Raw genomic sequence first — 5,976 nt, forward strand, 5'->3', positions numbered from 1 at the left:
TCTCAGAATTACGGTTTTGGAACACTTTCCATTGTCTAAGGCTTTCTCCAGGTCGACAAATTCCACAAACTTCTCTTAATTTTTCATAAGTCTTTATTATCAAGCGCAACGTCAGAACTGCCTCTCTGTTCCCTTTATCTTTCCTAAAGCCCAACTGATCGTCATCTAATACATTCTCGATTTTTATTTTCCATTATTTTCTACATTAATCTTGTCTTCGATTAATGAGTTGTTGAGCTGATTATGTGATAGTTACCGCTTGTCTTTCCCATTCTTAAGTCTACATGAGTGTTTCGAATGAGTTCAGTAGGTAATATGGACGGACCATTATAATAAGCTCAAGAACCATGGACTGTTCTCTGTTGCCTTGCTTGTGGACATGCTGCAGGGCCGATCTCTTGGCTGATGGAACACTGGACCGCGAAAGAGGTCAGGAAATTTGCTTTCAACAGTTGCTAACTCTGATGGAAGAAATGACTGACGTTTGATGCTCGATAGTGGTTGCGTGCCGCAGAATCTGGCAGCTGTTATTATACTAAGTTTTAATTACAATGTGATTGTAACCTTCACGCTATTAATCGATATGAGTACAGCATAGAAAGTCAGACGAATAATCAACGACTTTTGGAATTGAACGCGATCTCTCTTATTTCTGCGTCTGTGATAATTTGTTAAACGAGTCAATATGAAATGTATAGGCATTTATCTGTACATGGATTTTATGTGGAAAGGCCTTGCTGCAGTGGTAGAACCGTTCTCGTCAGATCATCGCTGTAGGGCTTGGCTAGAACTTGGATGGGTCATCGTTCAGGTCTGCCGAGTCCAGTTGGCAAGCAGAGTGCACTCAGCCCTTGTGAATCCAATTGAGGAGCTACTTGATTGAGAAATTGCGGCACCAGTCACGAAAACTGACAACGGCCGTGAGAGTTGTATGCTGGCCACATGCCCCCCCCCCCCCCCCTCTCCTCCCCCCCTCCCCCCCGCATCCGCATCTGGTGGCGCCTAAGGTTTGAGGATGAGACGGCGGCCGGTCGGTAAGGCCGCACTCCAAGGCGTGTTCGGACGGTGTTTGTTTTTCTTAGTTTTATTTTATGTGAAATGGCTTCCCCAAGAACAATCCTAATTGTTAATTACTGTTTGAATTTCAACAGAGTCGCAAAAATATGTTTTTTGAATAAGGAGACTAGGTAGTATACTCTGTTCTGAGTGAATAGTTTTGGTTTTCGAATTAACGACTTGTAAGCACTCTGTGGGTCATACTGTATGAAGTGTAATAACAGACAGATCATATTTCATTTTAGTCTTCTTACAAATGGTACTCTTCAACCTTCATCCTGAAGTCAATACGGTAAAGAACGTCCATTACGTAATCCGAAAAATGGTTATCATAGTGCGAAATTAACTGCAGTTCTTCTTAACGGAACAAACACGTAATTATTCGCTGAAACATTGCTGTCTTGGTCCCCACGGTATAAGAGTTAAAAATGTTACCTTCCTAGAGAACACTTGTTTGAATTACTAGATATTTAGTGTAATTCCAGTGAAATGGTAATGTAGCAAATTGCTTCAAGACAGAAACACTCAGTAGCAAATCTTTTGTTAATTTATGCTACCAGACAATTATGTTCCTCACCGTAGTTTCTGTGCGTGCTTTCAATATGTATAACCATTAATACACACATCCACTATTTACAGTTCTTTTCTTTGTCTCTCCACGTCTGTCTGCTTTATTACTCTCGACTCAGAAACATACAAATTTACAGAAGCCATACACATCAATATATATATATATATATATATATATATATATATATATATATATATATATGGTGAGTCACCTAACGTTACCGCTGGATATATTTCGTAAACCACATCAAATACTGACGAACCGATTCCACAGACCGAAAGTGAGGAGAGGGGCTAGTGTAATTGTTTAATACAAACCATACAAATATGCACGGAAGTATGTTTTTTAACACAAACCTACGTTTTTTTTAAAATGGAACCACGTTAGTTTTGTTTGCGCATCTGAACATATAAAGAAATACGTAATCAGTGCCGTTTGTTGCATTGTAAAATGTTAATTACATCCGGAGATATTGTAACCTAAAGTTGACGCTTGAAACCTCCGACGTACAGTTGCGTGTTGTAACAAACGCGGGCCACGGTCGGCGAGCAGCATCTGCAGGGACATGTTTACGATGACGACCGTGTTCACGAGTGTGGCTGTAGTGCACTGTTGTGGTTTGGTCTAGCTGTCGCAGTGTCCGCATGTAGCGCTTGCTGCTACTGTTGTTCTGCATTCGTCTCCGCACGCAGACCAACTGTAGTACACCGTGTTACCAGACGTCTGTGATAGTGTGGTGTTGTAGGAACTGTGACCATGGTGTATTCGAACCCTGAAAAGGCGGAGATGATACTCATCTATGGCGAGTGTCGACGAAATGCAGCTGAAGCCTGCAGGGTGTATGCAGAACGGTACCCGGACAGAGAGCATCCAACGTCCCGCACATTGCAAAACATCTACCGCCAACTGTATGCAACACATATGGTCGTAGCACGCAAACGGGTCCGTAACAGGCCCGTCACAGGAGAAGCGGGTGCAGTTGGTGTGTTAGCTGCTGTTGCCATGAACCCACACATGTGTACACGGGACATTGCGAGAGCCGGTGGACTGAGTCAAAGTAGTGTCATGCGCATACTGCATCGTCACCGCTTTCACCCGTTTCATGTGTCGCTACATCAGCAATTACATGGTGATGACTTTAATCATCGAGTGCAATTCTCTCAATGGGCATTAACAGACAATGCGTTGCAGTTCTACCTGTTTACCGATGGAGTGGGTTTCACAAACCACGGGCCAGTGAATCTACGGAATATGCATTACTGGTCCGTGGACAATCCTCGCTGGCTCAGACAGGTAGAGCGACAGCGACCGTGGACTGTAAATGTATGGTGCGGAATCATTGGCGACCACCTCATTGGTCCTCACTTCATTGCAAGGGCCCAAACAGCTGCAACATACATCGAATTTCTACAGAATGATCTGCCAACGTTGCTCGAAAATGTCTCACTGGAAACGCGTCGACGTATGTGGTATCAGCATGATGGTGCAACTGCACATTCCGCAATTAACACTAGGCTGACCCTTGACAGGATGTTCGACGGGCGTTTCATAGGACGTGGAGGACGCATAAATTGGCCAGCCCGTTCTCCTGATCTTACACCTCTGGACTTCTTTCTGTGGCATACGTTCAAATGGTTCAAATGGCTCTGAGCACTATGGGACTCAACTTCTGAAGTCATCAGTCCCCTAGATCTTAGAACTACTTAAACCTAACTAACCGAGGGACATCGCACACATCCATGCCCGAGGCAGGATTCGAACCTGCGACCGCAGCAGTCTCGTGGTTCCTGACTGTAGCGCCTAGAACCGCTCGGCCACTCCGGCCGGCTGTGGGGTAACTTAGAGGAGAATGTGTACCGTGATGTGCCTAGAACCCCAGAGGATATGAAACAACGTATTGTAGCAGCCTGCGGCGACATTACACGAGATATAATGCGACATGTACGACATTCATTACACCAGAGATTGCAATTGTGTGCAGCAAAATATGGCCACCACATTGAACATCTATTGGCCTGACATGTCAGGACACACTCTATTCCATTCCGTAATTGAAAACGGGAACCACGTGTGCACGTGTACCTCACCCGTCATGGTAATGTACATGTGCGTCAGTGAAAAAGACCAATAAAAAGGTGTTAGCATGTGGACGTATAGTGCTGTTCCACTCTCTTCTGTACCTAAGGTCCATCACCGTTCCCTTTGGATCCCTACGTAATTCGGTGCTCTCCGATACACACGATCGAACAGCGGAGGAGTGGTACTCAAGCGTCAACTTTAGGTTACAATATCTCCGGATGTAGTTAACATTTTACAATGCAACAAACGGCACTGATTACGTATTTCTTTGTATGTTCAGATGTGCTAACAAAACTAACGGGATTCCATTAAAAAAACGTAGGTTTGTGTTAAAAAACATACTTCCGTGCATTTTTTATGGTTTGTATTAACCAATTACACTAGCCCCTCTCCTCACGTTCGGTCTGTGGAATCGATTCGTCAGTATTTGATGTGGTTTACGAAATATATCCAGCGGTAATGTTAGGTGACTCACCCTGTATACAAATTGTATTTATATTACATGTGCCCAGTACTTTGCAACCTCCATGGTGCTTGGAGTGGCTTGCAGGAGATCAATCTTCGTGCAGGATGTAGGGCACAAAAGGCACTGGAGCATGTGGCTTGTGGTTTGTTCTCGTCCACAATCAGAGGACGTATCTTCTGTTATGAAGCCTCATCTCTTCAGGTTGTCTCTGGATCGTCCAACTCCTGGTCGCAATCTGTTTAAAGATTTCCACACCAGCCAGCTCTCGTTGTGTCCGAGTGGTAGTTCTTCAGCTTCTGGCGTCTGCAGGTGAGGCGTCGACTTCTTCCATAACTCCAGCCTTGCCTTCTCTGGTGAAATGGTGAGGTTCTCGGATGTTCTCAGGAAGCTCTTGCGCGATCTCAGACGTTGTTGTGGTGGATTACGTCCGTGCAATGGATGGGCACTGTCCTTTTCCACTTTCAGTCTCTCCTTGTTGGCAGCCACTGTTCTGCGTACCCATGGTGGTGCTATTCCAGCCAGGCAGTAGAGCTTATCAGTTGGGGTAGGTCTTAAGCAACCTGTGATGAATCTGCAGGTTTCGTTGATAGCAATGTCTACTTGTCTGGCATGAGATGACCTGTAACAGACTGGAGAAGCATATTCAGCAGTAGAAAAGCACAGTGTCATTGCAGAACAGCGAATAGTTTGTGGATGTGATCCCCACTGTGTCCCCGCTAGTTTGCGCATTAGGTTGTTTCGAGCGGAGGTTTTCATTTTGGTGTTCTTGCAGTCTGTCTGCTAATGCGTCTATTCTTTAGACAGTGTTTTTGTGATATACGTAATCGGGAAGCGATATCTGTTACTTATATTGTTTTCCTCCGCTTGCGGCCGCGCGGGCTATGCGAGAGGTCGAGGGCACCTTTCCAGTGTCCGCGCGGCTTCCCCCGTCGGTGGTTTGAGTCCTCCCTCGGGCATGAGTGTGTGTGTGCGTAGTCCTTAGCGTAAGTTAGTTTAAGTTAGATTAAGTAGTGTGTAAGCTTAGCGACCGCTGACCTCAGCAGTTTGGTCGCATAAGACCTTACCACACATTTCCAATTTTTGCTCCGCGTGCTCTATGCTGAGGTCATGGGACAGCGCAAAGGGCAATGCACTGTCGAATCTGTCATTTGTACTCAGGTGATTAAAGTGAAAAGCTTTACTGCGTGATTATGGCAGCACGACGAGGATTAACAGACTCTGAACGCGGAATGGTAGACGGAGCTAGACGCATGGTACATTCCATTTCGGAAATCGTTTCGAGATCGACATTGTCAGGAGAGTGCCGAGAATAACAATTTTCACGCATTACCTCTCATCTCGGACAACGCAGGCATCGACAGTCTTTACTTAACGACCAAAAGCAGCGGCGTTCGCGTTGAGCTGTCAGTGTCAGACAAGCAGCAATCCGGGAAATAGCCTCAAAAATCAGTGTAGGACGTACAACGACCCCATCCGTTAGGACAGTGCGGCGAAATGTGGCGTTAGTAAGGTGCGACAGGAGACGACAGACTGGAGTGCCTCTGCTAACAGCGCGACATCAAATGCAGCGCCTCTCCTGGACTCGTGACGATATCGGTTGGACCCTAGACGACTGGAAAACTGTGGCCCAGTCAGATGAGTCCCAATTTCAGTTGGTGAGAGCTGTCAACAAGGTACTATGGTGAAGGCCGCATAATGGTGTGAGCTGTGTTTGCCGGCAGCGGTGGTCTAGCGGTTCTAGGCGCTCAGTCCGGAACTGCGCGACTGCTACGGTCGCAGGTTCGAATCCTGCCTCGGGCATGGA

This window comes from Schistocerca americana, chromosome 2, assembly GCF_021461395.2.
Source record: "Schistocerca americana isolate TAMUIC-IGC-003095 chromosome 2, iqSchAmer2.1, whole genome shotgun sequence".
Taxonomy (NCBI): Eukaryota; Metazoa; Arthropoda; class Insecta; order Orthoptera; family Acrididae; genus Schistocerca; species Schistocerca americana.